Genomic DNA, 9,694 nt, shown 5'->3' with positions numbered 1-9,694 from the left:
ATATTTTTTTTTTTTTTAAACCCTTACCTTCCATTTTGGAATCAATACTATGTATTGGTTCCAAGCAGACGAGTGGTAAGGACTAGGCAATGAGGGTTAAGTGACTTGCCCAGAGTCACAAGCTGGGAAGTGTCTGAGGCCAGATTTGAACCTAGGACCTTCCATCAATAAGCCTGACCCTCAATCCACTGAGCTACCCAGCTGCCCCCTGAGGATATTTTAATACCTGAAAAGATGCTGAATTCCACTGGCATGAGCATTTACCTCATCCAATCTGAGTGAAATCTCTTCCCAAATAAGTTGCTCTCTATCCAATCCGCTCCTAATGAACCTCTTCAAATTCACATAAAACTCATCCTGGGATCACAAGCACAGTCCATAGCAACATTGAAAGCCTTTTCAGCCTGGCAGATCCAGATAATGCTTGAGTCTCATTGGCATTTCCACTAAATATCCAGTCCCCTTCCATGGCAACTGGTATTTATCTAACACCTGAAAGATTGCAAAGTGTTTTATATATAGTATGCTTTTGTTTCATCACTGGCAATCCTGTGAGGTAGAGACTGGAGGCATTTTAGCCTCATTTTACATGTGAGGAAATTGAGGTTTGGAGAGGTGAAATGGATTTACTCAATACCTTAGAAGATATTTCATCTTAGGTCTTCCTGATGCCAAGTCCTCACTGTCTAGTGCAGTACTCTGTTCTCAGCTGTTGATTTTTTTCTCTGATTTTCTTTTCTATTTTTTCTTCATATTTATCCTTATTTGTTTTTCTATACTTTTTTTGGAGTGCTTCCAGGGGTTAATTTTGGGCTCGACATTCTTTCACATTTTCCTCTGAGGCTTCACATATTTTCATTTTTGTTTTGTTGCCCTCTTTCAAGTTTGTATTGTCGAGATGTTTTTCAAGTGTCAAGCTTTTTCTTTGTCTTTTGCTGATTTGTGTTGCTTTTCCCCTGATTTTGTCTATATGCTGAAGTTTAGCTCTATTCCTGGGGTGGAGGGATCACCGTCCTGCACTTGTACTGTGTCCGGAGTCAGTTTAGCTGTCTCCATCTCAGACTGAGTACTCTGCAGAAGTGGCCTCCTAACTGCTTTGAGTTGGGTTCTGCCATTCCCATGGAGACTTGACCTTGTTGGGCAGAGTTCTTCCCACCACTGCCTGTGCTAGGTTGCACCCAGCCTTTGCCTTAGTTGAACTAAGGGCCACCTTCCTCCCATTGATGCTTCTGTATTGCATTAGTTTTTGTTCTTACCCTGGTGAGGCTTGGGCAGAGTGCCTGGCTCTTTCCCTTGCCACCTGAGCCATTTTTTGTCCCAGTTCAGGTGAGGCTTGTCCAGGGCTCCCTCCTGTACCCCAATGAGATGAGTCCTCTGTACTGTCTCTCCATGTTGTTCTGGACCAGAATATTAATGCTCTCTCCTCTACTACTCTGCCTGTTTAATGAGGGAGATGATATTCAGCCTTCAGGTGTGAAATTCCAATGATAATGGTGCTAGTTTTTATTTGTATAGTGCTTTACAATTTACATGAAATTTTCATCACAACTGTGAGGTAAATAATGTAATTATTACTTGTCTTTCTTTTATCTGGAGGGGTGTGCGATGCTGCCCATGTAAGTTATGCATGTCTATAGGGTTCTGTGTAGATGTGGTTCTCAGGGAGGCATGAATAATTATCCCCAGAGTCATCCTTCCCCTCATCCCCATCCTTCTCTAAGGGAGACTTTGAGGCCAGAGACTGGTTATTGTTATCTCCTCAGTGGAAAGAAATATTTGACTAGAATTATATCTCTATATCACCCTTACTATTGTTAGTTTAGGTGAATTTTTTTTTTAGGTCCAAGTTGAACTCCTTATCACCCTTCTTAAATGGAGAAGGAGTGGCCCACCTTACATATCCAAGGCTTGACTTCCTTCCCAAATGTCAGTTCCACAATGAACAGACAGAGGAAATAAAACTCAAGTCAATAGCAAAACAGAACTTAGAGAAGATATACATTTGAGAATATATACCAGAAAACACAGAGTGCATGAGCTCTCCCATTGGGAGTGAGAAATCTCACCTTGACCAAGAGAGAGTTCCAGATCTTATCCAAGGGTACATTCTCTGAAGTCTCTTGTGTGGTAAGCTGAGGATAGGGACACGATCAAGTTAGGTTCCTCTACATGTCGTCTTCCAGGAGTCTTTTCTCCACCTTTCATGGATCTGAAGAGAGTCTGGTACCACTTGCCTTGTATTTGGAGGTCAGAAAACCATGATCTCTTTTTCCCAAGCTCTCTCCAACTCCTCCTCTTACTTAGACATGAATGGATCATTGAATAATCAATCTCCACCAATGAGGACAGTCCCATGAAAATGAATTTAGAAGTTCAGATTACATATAGGTGGGGGAACAATATCAAAGGATTAAGTGTCCTCCTCAAAGTCAAACAACTAGTTCAGGTAATACAAGTCACCTTGAACACAGATTTTCTGGCTTTTAAATTATGTGCTTTGCATCTTACTCCATTGCTTATAACCAAATATCTTTTATGTTCCTTAACCCTAGTACATTCCTTTTAAGCTGAATTTCCACTTATGCTACATAGATCAGACATACAGACACACATAATTTTTTTCATGTTGTTTCCCTCATCAGAATGTGAGCTCATTGAGGACAGGAAACATGGAAAAAAATGTTTCTTGATACAAAGAATCTCTATGGCTTAGTATAGAGTCCAATACTTAGCACATAAACATTTAGTAAACACTTATTGGTTATTTGTTTTTTTTTTCAACCCTTGTACTTCGGTGTATTGTCTCATAGGTGGAAGATTGGTAAGGGTGGGCAATGGGGGTCAAGTGACTTGCCCAGGGTCACACAGCTGGGAAGTGGCTGAGGCCGGGTTTGACCCTAGGACCTCCCGTCTCTAGGCCTGACTCTCAATCCACTGAGCTACCCAGCTGCCCCCGGTTATTTGCTTTTGCCTTGTCAGACACATGATGATAATTCCTAATTTTTTGGATTCACTTGATGAATGGTTTAAAAAAAGAAAAAATACATATTCCCTTCATTTTATATGTTTCTATTTTTTAAATGTATCTTTATTTTTTGTAAGAAACAGATGGTGGAGTTGTGTGCTTTTTATTAGATTGTTTAATCCATTCACATTTAAGGTTATGTGAATTAGGTTCATATTTTCACACATTTGTGTCATGTATATACATGAATGCATACATATATATGTATACACATATACACATGTGTATGTGTCTGTGTGTAAAACCCTTACCTTCTCTCTTAGAAATGATACTAAATATTCAGGTTCCAAGGCAGAAGTGTGGTAAGGGCTAGGCAATTGGAATTAAGTGACTTGCCTAGGTTCACACAACTAGACAGTGTCTCTGAACACAGAACCTCCCATCTCCAGGACTAGTTATCTATCCACTGATCCACTTATGTCCCTTCTAATACATATTTTTTCAAATTATGATCATTTTCCTCTTCTGCTGTAAACACAATTTACAGTTCCTTTAGCTTACCCTTTATTTTGTGGTCCTATTCTCATTAGCTCTCTTCTCACTCCCATTAAAAACAAATAAACAATAACAGCAAAAACCTCCTTTTTATTTCTTTCCTTTTGAAATTTTGCTTATTACTTCTATTCTTATTCCTGCTTTTATCTGATTATTTAATTCCTTGTTTTTCTTTTTTCATCTCAGTCAAGTTAGATTACTCCTTCAGCCCTCTATTTCAATTAGTTCTGTTCACTAGCTTTCTTTTAATTTCATTTCTATGACCTTTTCCAAATATTTTCTCTTACTCTCTCCATTATCCATCCTCTCTTTATCTTCTTTAGATTTTGTTCTTTGCTTCATGACCCCAATGCTTTTCTAGTCTCTTCCTATTCTCTGTAATCTTCATAGAATCATAACTTCCAAGATGCCATTCTGGGCTCTCCTCTTTAGGTTATTTCTGCCACTGCTTTGCAGAACTTTCTCTTTCCTATTATACCTTGTTCCTAGAACAATGCCAGTTTATGAAGGTGACATAGATAACACTACCACATGATAGGGTCCTGCCCCCTTTTCCCACAAAAGACAGGTCTCTGATTATGCAAACCATCACTGATCTATGACTTCCCTGTGGTTTTCTTCATTTCTTCAAAATTCTCCTTACCTCCAAGTTCCTTTATTTTTTCGGGAGGCTATCTGCAAATTCTTTCAAATGGAATTTCATTTTTTATGTTCAAAAGTGATGGGAAGTTCTCTCCTGTTATGTCCTTCATTGGGTGTTAAGGTTTTTTATCCTGCCACATTCTTCTGGGAGACCTGTGATCCTTAGCACGTATCTATATAGCCTGTCTTTGAGATCCATAAGTTTTGCTTGTATAGTGAGTTTATTTTAAAATGCTATTACATTTTCTTCTCTCTTTATGATTGTTCTTTTCTTTTGTTTATCTGTTTTCCACATCTATTGTTCTCTCACTCTTGCAATGGAATCTATAGGCTTTACTAGTATATGTCTGTATTTATGTTTGTACTATACAGACATTATGAGTGACAACAAATACTATGAGCAATAATATTAAAATATAAAAATATTCTATTACTTTATTTCAGAAGGCATGTATAGGACACGTGTTCCATGTTTTCTTTGGTACTATTTCTCTAGAAGACTGAGTACATTCAAATACTGAGGACATTCCAACCAGAGGAAGTTTTAAAAGATATTTGAGTCTTCAAGGTCAGCATGAATTATAAATTGCCTAGTATGCCATAATAGTTCATTTTATCTCATTTATAAGTTTAGATTAAATGATTGTTATTGTCCTTTCCAACTCTCAGCTTCTCTTATTCTGTGAAATTTTAAGGATAAGATGCTGATTTAGAGAACTGGTTGGGAAAAAAATGGTAGCTGCGTAATGATCTCTAATATCTCGACTAGAATTTGACCATGTTGTTAACAATCATGGCAGGCAATGTCATTCAGTACTACAGTGTTCAGAGAGGTCAACACCTTCAAGATTATACTTGAAAACAGAAGTGGGACCTGTTGCCATGACAACCCATTTCCTTTGTGGAGAAGCCCAGTGTTCCCAGGCTGCATTAAGTTAACTTTCACCATACATGATCCATTCTCCTCTTGTAGGTTTGGGGAGACATGGTAGTTAGCCAGAGGTAAATCAGGTGTCCCATAGGAAATAGAGATAGTGTTGTTTGGGAATTGATACCAACTAAGTTTATTGCTTTGTAATTCAGTCCATGAAATTTCTTTGCTTTAAAATTATGGTTATATCTCTTGATTTTCTAAAAAAATCAGTAGTAGAGGGATCACAAACCTAGAGTTGAATAGATTAGTATTCCAAGAGTACCATGCTGAGTGGGGATCAGATGGAGGCATCTCCAGAAACCAAAATGTGGCATTTTACATTTTGCATCATTCTTTCATATCCATGGTCTCCTTTGAGTCTTTCAACAACCCTGTGTTGAAAGTGGTATGAGAACTATTATCTTTCTTTGAAGTATAGAGAAACTAAGATTCACTCATAGTGGTGACATGATTTGTACAAGGTCACAGAACCGGAAAATGTCAGTGCTGGGATTTGAACATGGGTCTCCTGACCTCAAGACTATTGCTTTTTATGCCACAACATAGGAAGTGTTAATAAATTATGCTGTTAAAATTGGCTTGTTTTTTTTTTCTTTACAGACAGACCTAGCCTCTGTTTTCACAACTAAGCTAATTTATCACTTGAGTAATTACCTACAGATGATGGAAGAAGTCTTCCAGTTAGGATTTCTCACCCATTTGGTGGTGCATCTTGGCTACAGAAATAGGCACCTTTGGCAGATTCCAAGTGGGCTCATTTTTCCCATTTGCTGCCAAGAATATCTTCAGTCTAGCCTTTTAAGTCTAGCTCCCCTGGTAAAGTCAAAAAGAAATTGTATCCTGAAATGTTGAGAGAATTTACAGTTTGTGGGTTTAGCCTGCCTTTGGGCACTTTTTGGTGCTTTTTTTTCAATGCTGGGGGAAAGGAAAATGATTGCTTCCAAAAGGGGTAGGGAGTCACCTGTTTCTCTCACTCGACCTAGACTGAACTCATCATTGAGTTGCTTGAAGTCAAGTAGTTGTCACTTGAGCTTGGCTAGAATAGAATGTTTTTCTTAGAATGCTAAAAGTTGGTTGACCTGTTAGAGCAAGGCAAGCTCTCTGTCCAGATGGAAAGTTCTTTATGCTTTTAGGACATGAGATAGAAATAACATTTTCTAAGTTGGGAGCCTTCAGAAAGCAACATGGTAATGTCATAGGTAGGTATCAAGTCAGAGGTTGTTAGAGTTGGAAAAGATCTAAGAAACAGTTATCTGGTCCAGTGGTTCTTAAACTTTAAAAACTTTTTTTCAATAACTCCTTTTCAGTATAATTGGTTTGCTTTGAATTGTAAGGTATTTGTTTTATACATTCAATGACATTCTTTTTTTAAACCTTCACTTGTCATCTTGGAATCAATATTAAATATTGTTTCCAAGGCAGAAGAGTGATAAGAGTGAGACAATTGAAGTTAAATCACTTGCACAGGGTCATACAGCTAAGAAGTGTTTGAAGTCATGTTTGAACCCAGGACCTCCCATTTCTAGGCATGGCTCTCTATCCATTGAACCACCTAACTGCCCCAAAAAATTATTCTGAAAAGGGATTCACATTGCCAAAGGACTCGGTGACACACAAGAAAAGGCTAAGAAACTCTAATGTGATCTAAGTTGCTCAATTCATTGATGGGAAAACAGGTATATAGAGATGTCATGGACTAAAGAAATTTTTATTTGTTTGATTTTCTGATTAGTAGACAAATCTCACACTTTATGAAGCAAAGTGGTCACTTGATGAGTTAGCTTATGAAAACTTTATCAAAATGCTCAGGTTCTGTGAATACTATGCTGTATAATTTCAAAACAGGAACATCCCGTGTGGTGTCAGTCACATGCGGGATGCCAGCTGGTGTCCAAACCATCCTGAGTACCAAAATTGGCTTATCTTGTGGTTGCTGAAGTAAGAGGAAAAGAGCAGGTCTTTGCAAAGACCATTTCAGTATCACTTTAAATCCACTAAACTTAAAATGAGCATCTTTAGTTGGATAGCACCTTCCTGGGCACCAGAAAGCAGAACCCTTGATGCTTACTAAAGAAAATGAAGCAATTTGTGGTAAGAAACTGTGGTTTCTTCAGAGTTAATAAAGGTAGTTTTAAAAATGGAAATACTTAAACTAAACTGGCTTTTTACCCTTCACATAAGGTCAATAGTCAGTTTTCTTAGGATCATACATTTAGAACTAGAAAAGGACTTTGATGCTATCTAATCCACTATCTAATTACTCATCTTATAGATGGAGAAACTGAGACCAGAGAGAAGAGACTTACCTTAGGTCATAGAGGAAGCAAGTGGCAGAAATGACAGCTGAACTTGTAATCTTTGATTCTTTATCCAAAAAAAGCTATGTAGTCCAGTGCCTTAGGAGTTCTTTCCAAGAGTATAAACAACCCAGACTGATAGATCTCAAATGTTTCTAATTTCATGAACCTGCCCTAAATTGTAAAATTGGACATTTCATGGGATTTTTAGACAGTTCCAAGTTTGAGCCATCATCTGGTGTATATTGAAAGTTTCCAGGTAATTTTTATCATCTAATCCATACTCTCTGAGAGGGCTGAAAAATAGTAAAATGAGGGGAATTCAAAACTGGCTTAATGACTAGACTCAGAATATAGCATGATGTCAATAGAGCTAGTCAACTTTTATATCAAAGTCTCTGATGAATGTATTAGTAAGTATGGCATGTTTATCCAATTTGAAAATGACAGGAAACTGATAGGGATAGTTAAAAATGTATATGGTTGATTGAGATCCAAAGAAATTTCAGCAAGCTAGAAGGATAAATTAAAAGTCTTACACTTGAGTTAAAAACAAGACCCCCAAACAATGGAACTATATCAAGGTCTCAGATGAAAACACTGAATCTCATGACATACATATCAGATTTGAAGATGATAGGAAGCTGGTAGAGTTAGCTAACAATTTATATGGCAGAATTGGGATTCAAAGAGATCTCAGCAGTCTAGAAAGATAAATGTAAAACCTTAAACTCAAGTTAAAAAAATAAACAATATAAAATATAACAGGCCTAGTTAGAAAATCATTTATATAATAATGAAATGGATTTTTTAGAACTGAGAGCTTAATATTATCCAGGTGACATAGTTAAGAAGAGACCTGAGCTTTAAGTTTATTTGTGGCAGCTGCATAAAGGATATTTTGGAGAGGGGAGAGAATGTGAGCAAAGAAACCAATTAGGAGACTATTGCAATATGTTCTAGGTAAGGAATGATGAGAGCCTGAGCTAGGGCAGTGAATGTATGTGATGAAGGAAGGAGAAGTTTATGAATGATATAGAAATTGATTTGATAAGCTAGTTGATTATCTTTGAGAGATAAGAGAAAATGACAGTTCAAGGAAAACTCCAAGATTGCAAGTCTGAGTGACCAGGAAAATGGTAGTGCCCTATACTGAAATCTGAAAGAGGAGTAGGTTTAGGGGGAAAGATATTAAATTCTGGATTTTGAAATATTGAGTTTGAGATATTTATTAGGGAGAAGGAAAAAAAACATTAAAGAGGGACCTGCTAACTTCAAATATTTTGAAGAGCTAACATACTAAAGAGAGATTAGACTAGTGATTTACTTGAGCCCCAAAGGTTGTTCAATGGGTAGAGCACTGAATGGGCTTGGATTCCGGAAGACTTCATGAGTTCAAATCAGGTCTCACAAAATCATTTGTTGTGTGACCCTAGGCAAATCATTTCACCCTGTTGGACTCAGTTTCTTCATCTATAAAATCAGCTAGAAAAAGAATTGTCAAATCACTCTGGTATCTTTGCCAAAAAAAAGAGAAAAAAGCCTAAGTGGAGTTCAGAAGAGCTAAGCATGACTAATCAGCAACAATATAAAGAAAAAGCTTTGGGAGTTTATCACTCCACTCTCCAGTCTTTTAATCAGAAGGGAGAGGAAGCTAAGGGGATTGAGATGATGAGTATTGAGAGTGTTCCACCAAGGGCTAGAAATGACTTGCTTGTTTAAATTTTCAGTGTGAACATTTGCACCTTGGAAATAAAGAAATGCTACAAATCAAGGCTCATTTGATTGTTTTATTGATTACTTAGTCATAAGAAAGTAATGAAGAAAACAATAATATAGATAAAATTTAAAGGTATATTATATGTATATATAAATTTAAATTTAAAAAATTTTTAAAATTAAATTTAAATTAAAAAATATATTTATATATAACCCTACCTCCCTACCCTGGAAGCATGTTGTTAAATATTTCATGGCATATTTCTGGAAAGGAAGCAACTTTTCTGCTACATAATAGGAAAGAGAACTAAATTTTAGGTCCCAAGGCCTTGGATTGAACCTTTGCTATGAAGCCATTTACTATAAGTGACTTTGGGGGCAGCTAGGTGGTGCAGTGGCTGGAGTGCTGGACTTAGAATCAAAAAGATTCATGTTCATGAGCTCAAATCCAGCCTCATATTCTTCCTAGCTGTTTGATCCTGAGCACGTCATTTAATTTTGTTTAACTTAGTTTCCTTATCCATAAAATGAACTAGAAAAGAAAATGGCAAACCACTCTAGGATCTCTGCCAAGAAAATCCC

The sequence above is a fragment of the Gracilinanus agilis genome, chromosome 1 (genome assembly GCF_016433145.1).
Source record: "Gracilinanus agilis isolate LMUSP501 chromosome 1, AgileGrace, whole genome shotgun sequence".
Classification (NCBI taxonomy): Eukaryota; Metazoa; Chordata; class Mammalia; order Didelphimorphia; family Didelphidae; genus Gracilinanus; species Gracilinanus agilis.
The sequence above is the reverse complement of the archived record's forward strand: the minus strand, read 5'-3'. Positions refer to the sequence as shown.